We start from the raw sequence: 22,802 nt of genomic DNA, 5'->3' as shown, positions 1-22,802 counted from the left end.
TACGTGAACTGTAGGCAGCAAACCAAACGGTGGGACGTCTGTGCACTAGCCTAATTGTTTAGAAGTGAAACATGACATTTTTGTCATACTACATAAAGCTGCCACAGATTCAAATGTAGCATTACAATCACCTTTTCTGAGAATTTGAGCTGTGAAGTAGGCTGTCATGCCTCAATAGCCATGGCACTTGTTGACATTAAAATAGAATACATAGCCTATGAGCTCACTTTAAAATATAGTTTGCTGTGGGATATTATCTAATTTGTTTGATGTTTGCATTTTTTAAGTGGTTGTAGTTTTTCGTAGAATTTCTGTCAGTAATGTTATCATCTGCAACTCATTTTGTTACTCATGGTAGCTAATAACAATAGTTGTTTCATGTGTTTCAGACTGTGGAAATCAAACCTCATCTCACCCAGTTAACAGATCTCAGGGTAGGGAAACGACTTCACGTGAGTATAATTACATTTCCAGTTGCAACAATCATCCCACAGCACAAACGTAAAGCAACTTACTTTTCTGACATGTCACACAGTACTTTATATGAACGGCTATGCCTCCTAACATAAGAGAAGTGTATTTTTTAATATCACAAGTACATGTAGACTGACTTGTGTTTCAGACACTGTTAATCAAACCTTGAAAGGCCTTGTGCAACCTTTCTCTAGCCTGGCAAACTGTTTGGCAGGATCTTGGCGCAAGGAAATGTCCAGTGAGTAATCTCTATCCATTGCACTAACAATTTCAAAATTCTATTCAGGGTAAAGTGTTGTTGCTTGAGAATCAAGTTTGGTGATTTCTTTACACACAAGACTGTAGTCACAGGCTCATATACATGTTACAGGCTTGTCCGGCCAGGTGGAGAGTGCCAATGGATCATGGGGAAGGGAAACGTTGTCACCAAGTAAGTATCGTCACAATTAATGGTCACCTTTTTGTTTAAATTATTTTGCATCTTTGAATATTCGTTGTCTTTTTCAAGCCCTCACGATGCAAGCACATCATGCCAGCACAAAGACCTGTTGACACCCAGTGAGTTTTCAATTTATCACACTTTAAACAGCCACTTCTTTGTTTTATCAGCCTTAATTCAACAACCCTCTCTGTTATGTCAACCGATGTGATGTCCAATCCTTTAGTGATGCCTCCCGGTCCACACAGTAATTTTCATCTAAGTACATTGCTATACAGAGAAGTGCTGATGCTCTCTTAATTGTCACGTTAGATTTTTTTCTGTTCTAATGCTGTAAATCTGATGAAGGTTTTCTCATTTGGTAACTTCTAAAACAGACTGGTGCAGTTGCGGTGACGGAGAGCAAATGATGAACATTGTCTTAGGATGGTATGTATCTCACTTTAAATAGCACCACACCTTCTTTACTAGCCCCTTTCACATTCACCGAATTTAACGCTAAATCAGCCGAATTTAACGTTAAGGCTGTTCCTTTCACATTGACGACACGGGGTGGGGAGTCAACCCGCCTCGGCAATCCGACCCGTCTCGGGGGGTAGTATCAGAGCCGAGCCGTGTTGAATATGAAAGGAACAGAGGTCAACCCCGCTATTAGGGGTGTGTGACTGATGACGTATTTGGCCAGGCAGGAGGTTAAAATACAGGAAACACACAAGAGACTAATAACTTTAGCTGCTGTGTCCATAGATATGTTTGTGTCCAACAATCACGTTTTTTATGCTGAGAGTGCCCTGAACCTCCTTTTCTCAGCACTTCGGTCAAGTGTTTATTGTTGCTAGGTTACCAAAACCGTCTGCTACCAGCAGCACGTCTTTTTAGAAAGTTTGCCTAATGATAGCTAACTAGCCAACGAGCTAACTGTCAGAGCAGAAGTTGTTCAGGACTCAGCACACTGAAATATGGCATCATTTGGCATTCAAATAACATAACAAGTGGCCCGCCATCATTTGGAAGCTAAACCACGTAGAACTAGCATGACAGTTGTGTTTATCAGTTTATCTCCGAGGTCCAAGGCATGCTTAACGTCATTGTTCACTCCCAAATTGCGTGTGACGTGCTGCTAGGCAACGCCTCCCATAACTCGCCTCTGAACCCGGCTTCAGACAACCCCGGGACCAGAACACGTCTACCTTTCACATTGCGAAATCCCCTGAACCCGCTATTTCTTAAACGCTAATGTATCGTTTCTGAATGTGAAAGGGGCTACTGTCCTCTCTGTCCACAATTGTAACAGTGTTTATTTCTCAAGACATGGTGTAGCTACAGAAACATAAATAGACTCATATCAAGCAATTATCTACAATCTTATAGCCACCCAAATATGAATGGTCTACTGTAAATACAGCCAGAGATATTAAGGCCAGCTATTTCATGGATCCAGGATATTATGCATCCCGATAAAGTTCCCTTGGCCGTTGGAATTAAAATAGCCCCACATAATCACATACCCTTCACCATAGCTAGAGATATAGGCCAGTCAATCTAGCTCAAAAAAGGGCCAAAAATGAAACTAATGCATTGAGATACTTCCATCATACCATATCATTGACAATCATTTGTTCTATAACGTACTTCCATTGAAACGCATTGATTTTGACTTGACTTGATTTCCTCATTTTTGAGGTGATATGAAGTGATATCTAATATTCCATTTGTATAGGCTTTTGGTATCCAATATAAGCAAAATGCAGCAATTATTTTGAAGCTGACTGTACCTATTGTTTACATTTAGTTTTCTAGAAATATATGCAAATTATCGCATGTATATTTAAGTAAAACTGGTCTCATTTGCACATCTAAACATCACATTTGAGAAAACTTTCAATACAAAAAATCTTTGCCTTAATGTAAGTAAACAACTGTGAAAGTTCCAATTTGATATCTATAGTTTAGAATTTTACCCATTTCACCTGTAGTAAATCCCAATGGCAAAATGCATTGGAAATTGCTACCTTTGACCTTGAAAAAAAGTATGTTCCACTAAATATAAATCGGTAGATTTTTAATATGTTAATTAGATCACAAAAAACTTGGAATGATTACTATTGCAATTTGTTATGTCAAACGTTAGTTTGACTGGCCTAATAGGCATGGTGCTTTTTCCAGTAGGCCTATTAGCCTGTTTGATGCTCATTGAGCTCAATGCAAATCAAACAGGCTAATAGGCCTACTGGAAAAAGCACCATGGCAATCTCTAGCTATATATATTCCTGTTTTAGCATGGTATCAAATACATGTGCTCCCCACTGTAGATAGCTGAGTAAAAGAAAACAACAAGTACCCTAGTTGCGCGCCTGCTTGCATAATCTCTCCTGCTCAAACGAAATGTGTGCGCGTGGATATACAGTTCTGCATAAAGTTAACTTTGATAACGTGTTGACTGACTTCACTTAAAATAGAACATTATAAATAGCCTGATGGCAGGCAGCTAATGGGATGTGCATAGTTGAGAAGGTATGGTATAGTTGGCCAATTTGGTGTGAATACACACACACAAGGGAAATTTTCTCTCGTTGTTGAGTAGCCTGATGGTACGCACAGTGCGTACAGACGTACACCTGCAGGCGCGCCTGCCAAGATTGACATCAAATTATAATTGTTTTGTTTTTATTCTCTCAATGATGTCACGTATATTGTCTTGTCCAAGTATTAGAATGTCTTTAAAGCTGTTTCAATCCACTTGTGTATTGTAACATTTCATCCATCCATCCATCCAGTTGGAATAGTGCTAGGCTGAGGATATCTCCATGTTAATATTGACGAGGCTATCATGCAGGATAAGTAACACTAAGCTTACTTAAATCTTTCTTGACTTTTTGCTTGATTCAGATGGTGAAGTAGGCTATACTCTACTGCCCAAACACTCCAAGACCCAGAGGACTTGTCATCAGGTAGGCTCTGAGTTTGAAACTTCATGTCTATAAAGTTCTGTGGCATTTGTATATTGCGCAATGCACAGCGCATGAGTATGTCCTACAGCAAGTCATGGAATGCATCTTACAACACTTTCGCAAACAAGGCATTATTTATCACTGGGTTAAGTCACAAAAATGCCAAATACGTTGCATTTTGGTACCCATTATATTTCTATCATCTGAAGTGATTATTTTGTCTTCATGAAATAAAATATCTTTGAGACTCCCAGGGTACCACAACAGAGAATAAGCATACCATCAGTGGTACCCGTACCACAGTTTGACAACCACTGCTTTAGGGTTTTGCCATATAGGCTACAATATGTAATCCATTTCCCCGTTGGCTGCTGTTTTTAGGTTCACATGGTGGCAGACAAGTTCAAAGACCTGCATCTTTTCCCAGTCATTCATGGTAAGTAAATTGGCAGATGATGCTGATGCATGATGATTTGTGGATCCAGGACACTTTGCACCCTGATAAAGTCCCCTTGGCCTTTGGAATTAAAATAACCCCACATCAACACTATACCCTTGACCATACCAAGAGATTGGCATGGTTTTATTTCAGTTAGCCTATAAGCTGGTTTCATTCTCATTGAGCTCAATGCAATTCAAACCAGCTAATAGGCTAACTGAAATAAAACCATGCCAATCTCTTGGTATGGTGAAGGGTATAGTGTTGATCTGGGGTTATTTTAATGCCAAAGGCCAAGGGGACTTTATCAGGGTGCATAGTGTGCTGGATCCATGAATTAACTGGCCTTTAAAAATAAAAATCTGCCTGCCTCTATGGGAATTTAACATGGGCGTTCCAATACTTATGACCCCTGTATTTTAAGGAGAACATTTATTTATTTACATTATTCATTCACAAAGAAAATTGATGTCCTTAAAGTAATATTTCCTCTTTTTTTCATTTAAGGCATTAAGATCAATTTCCAAAAGATGATTTTATATTGTCAACTTTAGCATGTGTTCCAATACTTTTGGAGGGCACGGTGTATACTATATTGCCTAAAGTATTGGGTCACCTGCCTTGACCCCCACATGAACTTCAGTCACATCATATTCTTAATTCATAGGGTTTATTATGACGTTGGTCCACTCTTTGCCGCTACAACAGCATCAACTCTTCGGGGAAGGCTTTCCGCAAGGTTTAGGAGTATGTTTATGGGAATTTTTGACCATTCTTTCAGAAGCACATTGGTGAGGTCACACACTATTGTTGGACGAGGAGACAGGCTTTCAGTCTGCGCTCTAATTCTGCACTCTAATTCATCCCAAAGGTGTTCTGTTGGGTTGAGGTCGGGACTCTGTGCAGTGTGCAGGCCAGTCAAGTTCATCCACACCAAACTCTGTCATCCATGTCTGTATGGACCTTGCTTGGTTCACTGGTACACAGTCATGTTGGAACAGGAAGTGGCCATCCCCAAACTGTTCCACAAAGTTGGGAGCATGGAATTGTCCAAAATCTCTTGCTTAATGCTGAAGTATTTAGAGTTCCTTTCACTGGAACTAAGAGGCCAAGCCCAGCTCGGGAATGGCCCCTTCCTGTTCCAACATGACTGCACTAGTGCACAAAGCAAGGTCCATAAAGACATGGATGACATGGTGTGGATGAACTTGACTGGTCTGCACAGAGTCCTGACCTCAACCCAACAGAACACCTTTGAGATGAATTAGAGCGCAGACTGAGAGCCAGTCTCCTCATCCAACATTAATGTGTGACCTTATAAATGCGCTTCTGGGAGAATGCTCAAAAATTCGCTTCACAGAAGAGTTGAAGCTGTTATGGGTGCAAAGGGTGGATCGACGTCATATTAAATCCTATGGATTACGAATAGGATGTGACTGAAGTTCATATGGGGGTCAAGGCAGGTGACCCAATACTTTTGGCAATACACACAGTGGGAAGCACATGTATTTGATACCATGCTAAAGTTGACTAAAAAGAGGAATATAAAATCATCAATTGACAATTGATCTTAATGCCTTAATTTAAAAAATGGGTAAATATCAAACCGCTAAGGACACCAATTTTCTTTGTGATTGAAGAATGTATCGTAAATAAATAAATGTTCTTCCTAAAATACAGGGGGCATAAGTATTTGACCCCTATGTTAGATTCACATAGGAGTAGGAGGATTTTGTATATGTTTTTAAATATACAATTCCAAAGGCCAAGGGAACTTTAATCAGGATGCATAATATCCTGGATCCATGAAATAGCAGGCCTTTAAAAATAAAAACAAATACAAAAATCCTCCTGCCCCTATGGGAATTTAACATAGGAGTCAAATACTTGTGCCCCCTGTATTCAAAGGAATAGTTTGGTATTTTACACTTTAAGCCCGTTTTCTGTATTGCCTAGGATGCAAACGAGTGTTTGACACAGAAATATCGAAGATTGAGCCTGTTTCTGCAATATGCGCTGCTTTAGAATGTTCTCTCTATGGCTTCAGCATTGCTCGCTACAGGCATGGTCTATTCTGTCCTCATTTGCATGCTAGGCAATACAGAAAACGGGCTTAAAGTGTAAAATACCAAACTATTCCTTTAAGGAAGAACTTTTATTTATTTATGATACAGTTTTCAATCAAGAAAATTAGTGTCCTTAGCGGTTTGATTTTTACTCATTTTTTTTTCATTAAGGCATTAAGATAAATTGTCAAATGATGATTTTATATTCCTCTTTTTAGTCAACTTTAGCATGGTATCAAATACATGTGCTCCCCACTGTATATACTGTATATTTTGATTGGAAAATCATGTGGGAAAGCCCCCACAAATGGTAAGACCACAGAAGTCTACAACAATTAGGGGCTTGTTGCTTTTAGAAATGCATCCTAAAAAAATGAAACATGGAATTGTGTGATGTATGTTGATTTCCTGTCTGATAATGTTCATGAAAAATAGTGCGTTCATGCAGCTAGGAAGTGGGAAGATTCCCACTTCTCAACTCCACAGAGAGCCTTCACTATGTTCAGTGACATCAAAACATTTTCCTGGGAGCTTTCCCAAAGCCCACACTTCAAACTGGGAAATTCATAGTTCAGCTGTGACATACATCCCCTAAACTCTATAATTCTCCCACATCCCAGTTGCTCATGAACGCACCAAAAAACAGACTCATAGCCAAGCTTTTAATCTTAAATAAAATTTTGTTTTACAGAGTCCTTAAAGAAGAACCCTCTGACCAGCATGACAGATCAGCAGGAGGCTGAACGTGCATTGGGAAAATGGTTCACTGGGGCAAGGGACTGGGGAGGGCTGAGAGCAGCCAGAGTGGCAAAGTGATTGGCTTACTGTAGGATCACTTCAGTTATTGTTGTTGTAACCAGTTTGTCTTGTGTTGGAATTTATTAAATGATGATTATTAAATGTGGAAAAAGAAAATTAGGCTGCTCTTTCTGCTGTGGAAGTGACTAATGTTATTTTCTGGTGAATTACAGTACAAATGGGTCTAGTTTTGGATTGGTATTTACAGCATATGTTGTAAACATTGGGATTTTAATTATATTTTATTGTAAATGTCGGTGCCATATGAAATTGAAAACAGGACCAAGATCTTTTATGCATTGCCCAGCTTGTCCCTACTTAATAACTATCATGTGGTACCCATGTAGAACCCAGGTAGAATTTAAGGCTGGGGCCCCAGATGGGTCCATTGTTTGTTGCCCATTTAGTACCCAAATAAATCCCAGTGTAATCCTGTATGGAGCCCATGTGGGCAAATGACATGGGGCCACTTCAGAGCCCGCGGACAATCCCACTAAAAAACATATTTCAACCCATGTAGAACCCAGGAAGAATTTAAGGCTGGGGTCAAGATGGGTCCAACGTATGTTGCCCATTTGGGACCAAATTCAAACCCAGGGTAATCCTGCATGAAGCCCATGTGGGCAAATGACATGGGGCCACTTTGGAACCCGCGGACAATCCCACAAAAAAACCCACATTTCAACCCATATGGTACCCATGTAGATCCCAGGTAGAATTTAAAGCTGGGGACCAGATGGGTCCAACATATGTTGCCCATTTGGGACCCAATTAAAACCCAGTGTAATCCTGCATGGAGCCCATGTGGGCAAATGACAAGGGGCCACTTTGGAACCCGCGGACAATCCCAGAAAAAACCCACATTTCAACCCATGTGGTACCCATGTAGAACCCAGGTAGAATTTAAAGCTGGGGTCCATATGGGTCCAACGTATGTTGCCCATTTGGGAACCATTTAAAACCCAGTGTAATCCTGCATGAAGCCCATGTGGGCAAATGACATGGGGCCACTTTGGAACCTGCGGACAATCTCAGAAAAAACCCACATTTCAACCCATGTTGTACCCATGTAGAACCCAGGTAGAATTTAAAGCTGGGGTCCATATGGGTCCAACGTATGTTGCCCATTTGGGACCCATTTAAGACCCAGTGTAATCCTGCATGAAGCCCATGTGGGCAAATGACATGGGGCCACTTTGGAACCTGCGGACAATCCCAGAAAAAACCCACATTTCAACCCATGTGGTACCCATGTAGAGCCCAGGTAGAATTTAATGCTGGGGTCCATATGGGTCCAACGTATGTTGCCCATTTGGGACCCATTTAAGACCCAGTGTAATCCTGCATGAAGCCCATGTGGGCAAATGACATGGGGCCACTTTGGAACCTGCGGACAATCCCAGAAAAAACCCACATTTCAACCCATGTGGTACCCATGTAGAGCCCAGGTAGAATTTAATGCTGGGGTCCATATGGGTCCAACGTATGTTGCCCATTTGGGACCCATTTAAAACCCAGTGTAATCCTGCATGAAGCCCATGTGGGCAAATGACATGGGGCCACTTTGGAACCTGCGGACAATCCCATATTGGACCCATAATGGCAACACATATGGTACCCACATGGGCCCCACATACGAATGTTGGCTGGGCATACACACCACAGTGAGTATCATTACACACACACACACACACACACACACACACACACACACACACACACACACAGAGGTACACATACAAACGTCTGTATCCATTGGCTTGCACACACACACACACACACACACACACACACACACACACACACACACACACACACATTAATATGGGGTTACCCCACTACACCCCGCACTGAGCTGAGTCAGTGAGAAGTAACTTCAAAACCCCAAAAGTGTGAGTCAGAAGAGGGCTGCCGACCCACTCGACAGCCTCCTTCATTCTGGGACACAGAGCTCTAGACAGAAATACTGGCATTCTGATATAGAACACGCCTCACTTTGCCTTCTTCCCTTGATTCTTGATCTTTAGCATTTTATAGATTTTCATGTCTGTCAAGTTTTTAAATAGTGAGCAGCTACGGCCTGTAGCGCTGTGAAGTTATTTCCCCCACCTCCTCTACAGGCGTGAAAAGTAGGACGGGACGTTGCCTATGGCTGTAAGAAAACAGACCTTCAGAGAAATGTCTGCTGTTCGTGTACTTTGGGCATCTGGATGGCAAGCACTGCTGCCCTGAAGAGTGAAGGCACATTGTGTCTGTTAGCAGTGACTCATGCCTCTCTGGCAGGAGCGAAGTGTTCTCTGTCACCGCTAGTCAGGCAGTGAAGGAGGCATTGCTCTTAGCTTTTGCTGGGGCCGCTGTTATTTGTAGACTTTCGATGTTGTGGGTCAGAGTTATACTGACTCCATTGGTAAATATCCTTCTACCTGTTCCTGGTGGAACAAAGAACATCTTGAAAAACGGCATTAAAAATGAATCCATAAATGGGGTTTTTCTGTAAGACCGGAGATAAAGTGTTTTTAGCAGTCGTGTCTGGACAGCCCAGTTCTCTCCACCCAGCAATGGTAACAAGAAAAACAGCTTTGAAGTTCGCACATATATTGCGTCTCTTGAACAACAAGCTGTTTAAACCAACACTGGCAGGCAGTCGAAAGGCCTTAGAGACTGCCAAGTATCTTCAAAGATGTGTGGTGGTTCTGGTGTGGTCCTTGCGAATCGAACTGGACAGAGCTTGCTGGAACAAAGGCGGGTTGGGGTTTGGAGTATTTTCAGGTGGGTCATAGCACGTGTTGAAGGTCCCTTTGAGACACGAACCAATACAAACAAACAGAGAAAAAAGAAAGTTCCACCCTTTAAGACTGAAGGCATACAGTGATAAAAATTGGCATCTGATCAAAATAAAAGTATGCAACAATTCAGAGAGGAAAGCTGGGGAGCCAAGATCAAAGCTACGTCACTTCAAAGAGCTGTGTTTAAGATGTCACCACAGAGACTCCAGCTCTCTTGACTTTGAGAAGCAAATGGGTTGAGTAAATAAGCTAATAACCAATTCCAAATGGCAGGAAAGCTCTGGATTAGTCTGAGAGGTGTAGTTTTAGCGACCGGATAGTTTTGAAGTACACCAGAAGCCGATGCTTGTGTGCTTTGAGCGGCACAAAGCTAGAGAGAAAGACGAAAACAAAGTAGGACAAGTGATGAATATTTTCTTTTTGAGTTGGGAGAGCAAAGCCTCTTGTGCTTTTTTGTCTACCACACAGACTTAAAAATACACACACACACACACACACACACACACAGGCTGGTAGGGATCTAGGCAAGGTGACTTCAAAGAGAGAAATCGCTCGAGGGCTTGTGAGAGGTCGGTCGCCTTTATCAATGTATAGATTGTTAAGAAGTCCGATTGATTCCTATGCTTGAAGAAAAAAAACCCCCTGAATTCTGACTAAGCCCATGCTGCTACAATAACGTGTGACGTGTAACAAGAGTTCCCCTCCCTCCTCCCTCTCCCCTGAATAGAATCAAACGCAGATCCTAAGGCCGTCACCACAGCGAAAACCAACCACACAATAACAACAGCAACAACAACAAAAACAGCAGCGGCATCAGTAGTAGTAGTAGCAGCTCCAGAGTCAGTGGGAGAGGCCCTTAGTCAAACAGTGGCAGGCTCCAGCCTGACCTCAGCCTAGTGTGACTGCCTTTGAGGATTTGAGCTCAAAGGAGCTCGGAGAGGCTCAGGAGGAGCTCACGGAGGCCGTGGCTCTGAGAAGCACTCGCTCCCTCCGGGGCCTCCGGGATAATAAGATCAGGAGAAATGAGGCACGCCCTTCAAAATGCAAACGCCATCTCTCGCTGCCTCCCTGCTCTCCGCGCATTCCTTTCTTTCTTTGTCTTCCTTTATGCGTCCTCTTCTCTCTCTCTCCGTCTCTATCTCTGTCTCTCCAACTCTTCATTCTTTCTTTTCATTCATTCATTCTCTCCGTTTCTCTCTCCATTCTGCTGTTGCCCTCTCACATTTCCCCCTCTCTCTCTCTCTCTCTCTCTCTCTCTCTCTCTCTCTCTATCTCTTATTCTCTCTATCTCTATCTGTTTTTTTTCCCTTATGTCCTATCTGAATGTAATCTATTCTCTCATCATCCACAGGCCCGTGTCCAATCAGAGACAATGGAGCGATTCTGTGGGCAGAGATATTACATGCGCCGCAACATGCCACGCTGATGCGAGCTTTATTGCTCTGACCGATATTAAATGTCCAGTCTACTTTTAAAATCAATCTCATTTGGGTCAGAACAATCTCTCTTTTAACCCCATAATGGAGAGCAAATGCCCAGCCAGAATGTCTATGATGTACAGGCTGAATGGCTTCACCCTTTTTTTAGGAATGTATTATTAAGGTTGAATATGATTTTTTGTTCCATTATCATTCCAGCTGGGTGAATCCTAAGCCATTGTGTGAGTGACCTTAGAAGGATATGAGGACGAAGCCGCTCTTATTTTGGGATAATGCTAATGCCGGGCTGGTATTTTTAGATATTAACTCGTCTCATTCATTCCTCTCCCCTTTGTCTCTCGTTCCTGTCTACTCACACCTTCTCTTTTTTCTCTCCTTCTTTTTCACACTCTATCTGTTCCTCCCTCCTTCCCTCCCTCCCTCTCTCGCTCTCTCTGTTTCCAGTGCTCGTTTGTTTAAGCAATCTGCCTTTAAGCAATGCAGCCCATCCGTATGATGTAAAGGTTATTTTGATGGAGCTGACAGCTCGGCCACCCCCACGCAGGTGTCTACTGTCCTCATCCCTCTCACCTCTCCTCTTCTCTCCATCTCACCTCTCCTTCTCTCCCCATCCCTCCCTCTCTCCCCTAAACACCTCTCCTCTTCTCACCCCTACACACCTCTCCTTCCCTCCCCATCCCTCTCTCTCTCCCCTCCACTCCTCTCCTCTTCTCTCCCTCTCACCTCTCCTACTATCCCCATCCCTCCCTCTTTCCCCTCCACACCTCTCCTCTCATCTCCTCTCCCCATCCCTCTCTCCCTCCATACCTCTTCTCTTCTATTCTCTCCCTCTTTCCTCTCCTCTCTTCTCCTCATCTCTCTCTCCTCCCTTCCCCTCCTCTTCTCTCTTGTTCTCTGCGTTGTGGTATCATTACACCAGTGCATGGGCCCAGAGAAGGGGGCTCTCACCAATGACTGCATACTCAAACAAGCACGATTAAATGACAAAGCTGCCCTTCAAGCCTCTCGGAGGCCCTAAAGACCAGGCTCAGGCACTACCCTCCCCATTTCCCTCCTTGAAAACTGTGAGCTGGCACCTCTGAGCAGCTGGGTGGATCTCCCCCCCCGACTTGTCTGAAAGTAAGATTTGTGTCAGCCCTGAGCTTTTGGGGGTGGATGTTTTGATGTTTGATGGTTTGCAAACACATCAGCTTTCAAAAATGGTCGGCAAGTCACCGCTGAACAACAGGCGGAAAGCCTTCGGAGAAGCAGTTGCGTATTTCTCCTTTAAGTTAATTATAGTGGACACGATCTTAGCAAGGGATTAGCGTTTTGTGACAGCTGGCTTGAAAAGGATTGATGGGGAAAAAATGAAACAAAAGAAAAAAAATGACAAACAGTTTAATCATATCCCCCAATCTGACTGGCAGATGTCGGATTTACGTTGACCTAAGTAGCTGAGTTCATGCGCTGGTGCGTGCAGTGGAACAGCAATGCTGCTTCTTCTGGTAAATTTTCTCTCGTGAGTTCCTTAGAGAAAAAAAATACAACTAAACATGAATCAATAAAGTACAGTATAAAAGACCTTAATTATTTATCCAGGGTCCTATTTCATCCTTTCTGTCTTCAAGGTCTGCAGTTTTTTTTTTATATATTCCCTGACTTTCTTCTCATTAAATATTGAAGACCGCAATATATATGTATAACCATATTTTCATTATCTGCAATCTTTAACAAGTGTATCGGTTCACGTGGGCTACCTGCAGGCACAGGGGCCTGGTGTCGAGTGTCTGATAACCCGCATCTGACTGCGGGGGCCTGGGGAGAGCAAAACGCTTTAGAGATGCTAGACATGATAGCGCACAGCCCTCTGAATTAATATGTCGGTCTAGGGACAACTAGGGACATATTTTCAAGAGATTGGGAGGGACTGGCTGGGGTGGGGTGGGATGGGGGTAGAGAAGGAGAGAGGGAGGGGGGGTAGATAGAGGGAGGGAGGGAGGGAGAGAGAGATTGAAGGACTCATAGGGGGAAAGGTGGAGAAAGTAGAGTGAAAATTGTGTAAGTAGAAAAGGAGGCTGGAGAGAGATGAGTGACAGAGGTTGAGTGAGTGTGAAGACGAGAGGGAGGAGAGAAGGAGGGATGTAGCTAGTGTGTGGGACTGAGGGAGGAGGAGGAGGAGAGGGATAGAGGAGGAGAGAAGGAGGGAAATAGCTAGTGTGTGGGACAGAGGGGTGAGGAGGAGAGGGATATAGCTAGTGTGTGGGAGGGTGGAGAAGGAGAGGGATATAGCTAGTGTGTGGGAGGGTGTAGGGGGGAGGAGGAGAGGGATATAGCTAGTGTGTGGGAGGGTGTAGGGGGGATGAGGAGAGGGATATAGCTAGTGTGTGGAACAGAGGGAGAAGGAGAGGGAAATAGTGAGTGTGTGGGAGGGGGGAGGAAGAGGAGGATAGGGATATACAGTAGTGAGTGTGTGGGAGGGGGGAGGAAGAGGAGGAGAGGGATATACAGTAGTGAGTGTGTGGGAGGGGGAGGATGTTTTTGGTAAGAGGAGGTGGCAGACGAGGACACTGTGACTCTACTGTATCTATCTATATGTACTCTATCAGGGTGGTCACAGTTTGTGGGATTTGTGTGTTTGTGTGTGTGTGTGTGTGTGTGCGTGTGTGCGTGCGTGCATGCGTGCGTGTGAGAGAGAGAGAGAGAGAGAGAGAGAGAGAGAGAGAGAGAGAGAGAGAGAGAGAGAGAGAGAGAAAAAAGAAAGAGTGCGCACTTACCAGCAAAAGTAGGAATGAATGAAAACCGATATTCCTTTCCTGCAGGAAGAGGGGCTTGGAGCCACAGAATTGCGAGTGTTTGCCCTCTACCTGAGATTCTGCAACATGCAACCTGAGATTGCGAGACTGTGAGACTCATATTTGGTATGCGTGTCTGTTTGAACCGAGCTGTGTGTGTGTGTGTGTGTGTGTGTGTGTGTGTGTGTGTGTGTGTGTGTGTGTGTGTGTGTGAGTGTGTGTGTGTGTGTGTGTGTGTGTGTGTCTGTTTGAACCGGGCTGTGTGTGTGTGTGTGTGTGTGTGTGTGTGTGTGTGTGTGTGTGTGTGTGTATGTGTGTGTGAGAGGATATAACTTCCAACAGCATATAACCCCTATGACTTTCTACATGAATATTTCCACTTAAGCCGGACATGGAAGCATGGAAGGAGCCACAGGATAAGCCACAGCTGCATGGAGAGGAGAGCTCTTTCTCATTCTGCATGCAGCCTCATACCGTCTAATAGCTCACGGGAAGAGACTGAAAGAGCCTTGGTTCATGGTCCAGTCGATTTACGGTAATAAGAAAAGCACATCAGTGGAGCTGCATGTTACACCCGTCGCCTCAGGTAGATCTTAGTCCAGACGGGGTGGTCTTCACCACTGAGAACACTCTCTTGTCTTGTGCATTTGATTCCAATTCCCTTAAAATGTGCAGGTGAGAAGAATTCAATAGTAATTCAATATTTTTACAGAACCACAAAAAAAAACAAGGCCTCGTACTAGTCAATCAACAGTGCTGAACATGAACAATTTCCTGCCCAAAGTGTGCCGCTTGCCTCGTGCGATCTGCAATGATTGCTCGGCAAAGTACTTTTAATTTTCTCTTTCAATCAATAACTCATTCCACCTCCATGAGAAAGGAGCGTCTCTATAAGAGCGCATGTATGATTTGTGTCCCTGTGGCTCGTGGAATAAAAGCTCATCATTTAAGTCTGCGGGGCCAGGAGCAGAACAGAGCGGCGCTCCCGAACACACCTCTCTCCCTGAGGAGACGCTTGTGAAAGCCTGAAATCGATTCATGTACATAAAAAATGCTTGACTGCTTTGTGTGACGTCACCGACCGCAAGTCAAGACCGCTGTTGTCTCTATGTTTTTCATGCATGTATTTTTTATTATCCTAGATGTGTTTGATATCCCATATGTTTAACTTGTTGTTGTTGTTGTTTGTTTGTTTTGAATATGATTTAGTTTGTATGGCACACACCACTTTTGGAGAAATGGATTATAGGAACCACGTATACTATGGATGAAGGATAGAGAGTGTATGTGAGATAGCGGAAAAATAAAATAGAATGTTTTTCATCCTTAGGTAGACCAAGGTCTTCCTACCGCAGCACTGACCATGAACTGGAACATGTGGAACTGCAAATGGGCATGCTTCCTTGGTGCTGGAATTCATGGTACAGTATGTACAAATAAATATTGTCTGTGCAGTGGGTCGTAAATGAGATGTGATCCAATGGATGGTGTGTTCAAAGTTATTTTGATATTCCTCCACTTCTATTTGCCAAAGTTACTGTTGATTCTCTCTTTAAAAAAAAAAAAAAAAAAAAAACCATCATTTACCTGTGGTTTCCGACATGCAGTGCCCTTGAAAATCCTTTGAAGAAAAATAAATGCAGTGATTTTTCTAACCTTCCCATTCTTTATCTGTCAACACAGAGGAGAGCCTAGTTCATAACCTTTCTCTGATTGAATTTCAGCTCACAGCCTACCCCCCACTGTTAAAGAAAAACGGTTTACATCTACCATGATGGCTAACATTACTGACCTCAGCATGTCACAAATATGCATGGCTGACACAAAAACTTATGAACTATTCATGCATACCCAGAGCAACTCTGCTGGTACTAATACAAGCGTGTACACGCAAGGCAAAACAATATTAGCATCACATCACAACAGTCTACTGAGAGTTTCTTTAAAGAGTAAATTCACACCCCTACAGCTTCTGCTTCTGCTATACCATAAAACAGTCTGAATACCTTACTGTAAGTGTTTCATGATTCTAAAATCAATGTCATAGATTTTTGAACACTTATGTGCAAAATAAATATTTTATTCTATACTGTATATGTGCTGATACTTTCACCTTGTTTGTTATTCTGTGTGTCCATAATGTATTTAGTGTGTGCGTGTGTATGTGTCTATTTTTTTTCTTCATATTTTTTAATATATATGTATTTTTGTGCTGAGAGTACTGTTTGTGTGTGTGTGTGTGTGTGTGTGTGTGTGTGTGTGTGTGTGTGTGTGTGTGTGTGTGTGTGTGTGTGTATGTGTGTGTGTGTGTGTGTGTGTGGTATGTGCACAGCCCATGGTATCCTGTCCCAGTGTCTCGTGTGGTTCATTACCAGCAGTCGCCTCCCCACAGGCTATTCTCCTCTCCTCTCCTCGTCGCTCCTCAGGAGCTACCAACTGCCTGCAGGGAGGACTCCGACATCCCACGCTTCTTTCCCTTCACCACTGCGGCTGCTTTTCCCTCCCTCACGTCCATCCCATAATGACACCCCTGTAGAACACGGTGTCTCCACGGTGATTTAGTCATCCCCTGCAGCTGCTGAGCGATGCGCCTCAGAAGTGCCAGCTTAAATCAGCAAAGGTAATAGAACCCAGTTAGCGGAGGCTGGTGTGTGTGTGTGTGTGTGTGTGTGTGTAGAGGTAGGAGTGACAGAAATGTGAGTGCAGGTCTGTGTGCATGTGTGTGTGTGTGTGTGTGTGTGTGCCCTGAAGCTGGGAGATGATGTAGGAGGGTGTTACTGTAAGCCATTTGTGGGCATGGTCAACTGGAGACTACCTGTCATGACTGATATGGCACATGTGTTTTTCTCAGCTTAGTGACCTGAGGCAGAAAGGGCTCTGCCCCAAAGAAAAAATGCCAAACAGCAATTTCCACCCAGAAACAGGCAAAAGAAGGCATAATAGACTTTCACCCAAGTTTTTTTTTAAAAATATATATTAGTGTGACTTAAAGTTCATCTGCCAAGGTGAACTCTTTGGGTTTTCTAAAGCAGACAGCGTACACATATGCCCTCCCATAGCAGTGCTATGTTGGGTTGCACCAAGCCCTCCCAAGACCACCCCGAGACATCTCATTCTAGTGCTGCTTTGAACCCAAACTCCTAAATCAGGGTGTACTCACAAGAAGACATAGCCACGGGCTGCATAGATTGAACTGCAGGTTGCTTTGAGGGCCAACGATCTGGGACATTTTCTCAGCAAACACACACACACACACACACGAATTGTCTGTGTTATAAAGTTGGTCGTGACAGGAAGGCGGTTGGTGACTGAGGTAGCTGAATCTTCAGCCATCCCTCTGGGGCACCCCCCCTCCCCTCCCTCTCTTCTTCTCCCCACCTCTGTCTCCCTGCCCCCCCCCCCCCCCCCCCAGCATAGCCTTTGTTGAGAGAGGCTCTTTTACACCTGAGATGGTTGCTGTTGACTGCAGAACAATGGGAGCCCAAAAGACAAGACCAAAAATAAAACTGGTGCGAGCCGTTCGCTCCCTTTTAGCACCATCCATCTCTATGCATCTATTCACCTCTCCTCTCTTTCTCCCCTGTTTTTTTCTTCTTACACTCACTCTCCATTTCTATCACATTCTTCTCTCCTGTCTTTCTCTCTCTCTCTCTCTCTCTCTCTCTCTCTCTCACACACACACACACACACACACACACAAACACTCACTTTCTCTGTCTCTGTCTCACTCTCTCTCTCTCTCTCTGTCTCTCTCTCTCCCTCTCCCCTTTTCCTACTCCCTTCTTTTCTCTCTCTGTGAAGAAGTCTCTTTGTAGGACATGTCAGACCATTATTGATTGCAGCCTTTATTGGTTCATCAATAGCTATAAATGTACTTGTGGATACACTGAAGCGGGTCTGGAGCATCCAACACTCAGTGTGACTTAAGGAGCCAAGCCCTCCTGCCTCAGCCGTCCAACAGTGGCAGATTTAATGGATTGTAAACGCATGAATTACACCCTCCTGGTCGTGATAGTTGATGTTGTAAAGGGCTCTATAAATGCTACTTTGTATTTTATGTATAACATATCTCTCATTTTTCTTGACCATTTTCAAATAATCAAACTTCAGATTGTTGTTTCCTGTGCTGGCATGTATGTGCTTTCCTTTTGTTTGTTTGTCTTTATGTAACAGCAGGTTCCTTTCTCTATGGTGTTGACAGAGTTTAGCGTCTATTTCAAATGTACAAAGGAGAAATGTTGAATTCCTAGAGCTACTGTATACAGTTAGGTAAGGGATTTCACGCAGCAGTCATATCATAGAGGGCTGCTGGTTGGAGTGTACCATTCCTTCCTTATGCATAGACCCTAATGGCCTCTTGACGAGGAGAGTCAAATGACACAGTCTAATAGAAATATGCAAAATGAATGGAAGTGCAGTATTGGACAATCTCAAAACTCTTTAGAGTAGTCCATTTAAACTATCTAATAAGAATCAGCACTTATTACTGTAATAAGTATTAATGTGTAATTTCAGAAATGTCAGTAATACTATCACCATACATTAGCAAATGGTGTCATATCTGTCTGCTCCCATGGTGCTCTAGCTTAGGGAGTCATGATGGGTGAGTCACTTCAGATAACTTTATCCTCTGAAGAGCCTGCTTCTACAATGTGAGTGTTAGTGTGTGTGTGTGTGGGTGTGTGTATGTGTGTGTGTGTGTGTGTGTGTGTGTGTGTGTGTGTGTGTGTGTGTGTGTATGTGTGTGTGTGTGTGTGAAAGAAGAGAGTTTGTGCATCTTACTTTGTGCTCATGCGTGACAGTGGATCTCCTTCATGTGGGTTTCGGTCCGCTCCCGCTCCGAGGCACTGACCCAGCCAGCCAGCCAGCCAGCCAGCCAGCCACAGCTCTCTCAGCCAGAGCTCTCTCAGCCAAACCGCTGCGGCCGCTGCAGAGCGACGCAACGGGAAACCCTCAGAGGAAGCGCTGACATCCAAGTGGCCGCCGGCCGACCACAGCAGCCCTACGGGTCAGCCCCACCGTCCCTCCGTCCACCACCACCAGACGGTCAGATGTGAGCCCCAGATACCATCGACCCGCCGGGTCCTCTGGACTGCGGAGGCCGCAGCAGGCCCAGAGGGCGCCTGTCCACACGCGCCTAAGTACCCCTCGGCCATTTCCACCCCTTGAGTCGCATTTCGGCGCAGAAGGCCTCCCATCAAACAGCATCGGCCTTGGCTGAGACAAAACCGTGGGTGTTGCCTGACCCAGTGTGCTGTGGCTTCAAATGGCACTTTTCTGCTCAAAAGAATCTGTCTCTTTGATGCTGAGCCTCCCGTGCAGCGGGTAGCAGCTGTGTGTGTGTGCACGGCTGTCTGCACATTGCACAGCCCTCGGTAGTTACCGCATACCGGCTGAGAGGACAATTCAGCTGGTAGCACAAGTTTATGTGTGATGGTGGGAAAACAATAGCCTGACTCTCGCCAGACCCTTGTAGTTCCGCCATGCTCCACCAGAGGCGTTTTGCTGAGCTCCACACAAGGGTCTGGACGCGAGGGCAATCCAAACCCCTGCCAGTGATCAAAAAATGAGCAACCAATCAGGAGCGCCGATCGCGCGTGTTTGATTCAAATAACAATGGCGGCACGCAGCGAGGAGTCTTGTGCTGACATTGATTCTGCTATTTCAACCGTTTTGTCGAATCTATCGAGTATTCATTCTTTAAAAGATTAACAGAGAATAGTTTTGAAGACATTTATTGGTGGCAAGGATGTTTTTACTCTTCTTCCGACCGGGTTTGGCAAGAGCTTGAAGAAGCCTAGCACGTCATTCAAGATAACAGGCAAGTGGTTTATCAAATCACATGCGAGGATGTTTTACAAGGACCCGCCTTCAGAAATACATCTCCTATCGAGAAGTCCCAGATCCTTGTGTGAAGCAGACAGCGAACTACAGGATCTGGCGAAAGTCAGGTTAGGAAAACAAGTCATCTTCCATTTCTTTGGGCCCTCTGTCCTCCTCCCAGTGCATTGTAGCGCCAAGCGCGACACAAGTGTTGTTCTTATCTTACACCCAAGGCAGTTTTCCGAGAGTTACCGGAGTTTTTTCGGGATGTGCTCCCATTCAATTGAATACTGTGTCCACAAGTGTCAATTAAAAAAAAAAAAAAAAAACTATTGTCAGACACATGATCCAAAAATATACTAAAACCCCACTAAAAATCATAACACCACTGACCAAGAAAAACCTGCTGTTGAATGCGCACTGTCAGGAAATATAAGCAGCCCTTAGTAACAAGTCCCAGGCAATGGCTTGTCCACAGAATGAAAATCCCTTATTAGCCATTCGAACATTATTGGGCTAAGTATTGCTTTTTCAGACCCATTCCAGCCCAGCCCATTTGAGCCATAGCTCAGAGTGTTGAGTGTGGCTTAACAATATCAAATGAGCCACTGGTGCAAGTGCTTGGTCTCACCACCCCCACTATCTATTCGGTTGTTAAGTGATGATGTAATAATGGGATAATAAATAGTTTTCCGGGTCCAACGGCTTTCAAACTCGCATGTTATTCTCCATAGACAGTAAAATAAACTATTATTTTCCGCTATTCTGACTAGCCTTTAAGAACATTGTCATCTTATACGGACTTGTTGCCTCAACCTAATCAAATCTATATTTTTCGCGGAAGCCTGGACGTTACCCATTCATCATCTGGCTCTGCATATAGCCTAGCTACAGAGATTACTTTGTTAAAGTTTAGCGATTTTGTTTTAAAACCGCTAAAACGAAGGTGGTGATGACAAAGTTTACAAGTAGCAAAAACCCGTCTGGCTGCGCTAATAAATGTATTTTCACAAAATAGCTGCTGGGTCCGTGACGTCGGACTTAAAGCGTAAGTTTGGCGGAAAATGAAAATAAAGCTATTTTATGAATGAAAATACATCAACTAAGCCGTGGAGGAAGTAATTTTCGCTCATCACGCAGTACAGAGCTAGCACTGGCAGGACCTACAGCCCAAAATCGCAAACAGTGGGTCAGCATTGGGCTTTCAGCCATGCGCTTTCAAAATCGCATTTTTAAACCACTAACATTGCTCAAAACAGCGGCAAACCTCGTCAGCAGCTTGCTCTAGGTGTCTATACATAAAACGAAGCACCAATCAGTCTGTAAACTTTGGAATAGTCTGTATACACGTGGAATCAATTCGAGACCGCAACACCGTCTGAATCACAGAAATGTCTCGCGAGATCTCACACGGAAGCACGGGAGCTATTCCTACGGGTAGTCAAAATCGCATTTTTAAACCACTAACATTGCTCAAAACAGCGGCAAACCTCGTCAGAAGCTTGCTCTAGGTGTCTACACATAAAACGAACCACCAACAACTTGGCTCACGAACCCGACGTTTATAAAAGAAGACTGTTATGAACACTAACCTCTTCCAGTTCCTCACGAAGGAAAGTCCACGAGCTCTCGTGTGAGATCTCGCGAGACATTCTGTGATTCAGACGGTGTTGCGGTCTCGAATTGATTCCACGTGTATACAGACTATTCCAAAGTTTACAGACTGATTGGTGCTTCGTTTTATGTGTAGACACCTAGAGCAAGCTGCTGACGAGGTTTGCCGCTGTTTTGAGCAATGTTAGTGGTTTAAAAATGCGATTTTGAAAGCGCATGGCTGAAAGCCCAATGCTGACCCACTGTTTGCGATTTTGGGCTGTAGGTCCTGCCAGAGCTAGCTCTGTACTGCGTGATGAGCGAAAATTACTTCCTCCACGGCTTAGTTGATGTATTTTCATTCAGAAAATAGCTTTATTTTCATTTTCCGCCAAACTTACGCTTTAACAACCGAAATTCGAAATTAGTTACTGAGGATGGAAATGCACCACAGTGACATGGTAATGTAGCATTCATCATGATTGCGCAACACTATTCTGTTGTTCGTGTGTCCTTGCTGAACACCCCTAATCAACATGACTCCTAACCTTGGTTGAAAGATTACATTTATGTGCTAGTTATTTTGCTTAGTTAGATTCTGAACTGGCAACTGGAGACAAGACAACTCTGGGTGGTAAGTCGGTTGACTACCTCAAAAGAAAAGAAAATGGACTTCAGCCATCGAAAAAAATAACTCATGTTGGCGGTCTTTTTTTTAATGAACCTCAACCTGTTGCAAGTGTGAATTGGTGGACCTTAAAGCAGGAGAGGTTGAGAGCCCCTGCTCTAACCTAGGCTGGGTAAACCCTGCCTGATCTGCCGGGGATTTAGATTTCGCCCTGCAGCTCAGGCTGGAAATCTGCACGTCTATCTCTCCTGCTTCCTGTCCACATCTTCTGGGTCCAATCACAAACTTATCCAAAAGGTGCACCCGAATCGTTGGTCTGATTGGGTGAAGGACTATCCAAAAGCGTCATTTGATCTATGCCCACTGATCACGCCTCTTGTGCAGTAGAAATAAAGCTCAGACTTCTCAGACTAGATATATAGATAGATATATAGATAGATTGATAGATATATAGATACTTTATTGATCCCCAAGGGGAAATTAAAGACTAATGTTCAATCTTAAAAGATCAAGATAGCCAGACTAGCTCTAACCCTCAGGTTACTCACTTTATTCCACCTTGATCAATGTTGCAATCATACAGAAAATACCT

The 22,802-nt window shown here is 43.9% G+C and overlaps 1 long non-coding RNA gene across 1 annotated transcript; it reads left to right on the top strand.

The window, feature by feature from the left end:
* The first annotated feature begins 418 nt into the window (after positions 1–418).
* Positions 419–7,141, top strand: LOC134071673 (uncharacterized). Its single transcript, XR_009937108.1, has 7 exons — positions 419–452; positions 623–712; positions 845–904; positions 1,291–1,342; positions 3,803–3,864; positions 4,246–4,300; positions 7,061–7,141. It is a non-coding gene; the product is annotated as an uncharacterized LOC134071673 (long non-coding RNA).
* The last annotated feature ends 15,661 nt before the right edge of the window (positions 7,142–22,802 follow it).

This window comes from Sardina pilchardus, chromosome 23 (genome assembly GCF_963854185.1).
Source record: "Sardina pilchardus chromosome 23, fSarPil1.1, whole genome shotgun sequence".
Taxonomy (NCBI): domain Eukaryota; kingdom Metazoa; phylum Chordata; class Actinopteri; order Clupeiformes; family Clupeidae; genus Sardina; species Sardina pilchardus.
Note: the sequence above shows the minus strand (reverse complement) of the source record. Positions and strands in the feature narration are given on the sequence as shown.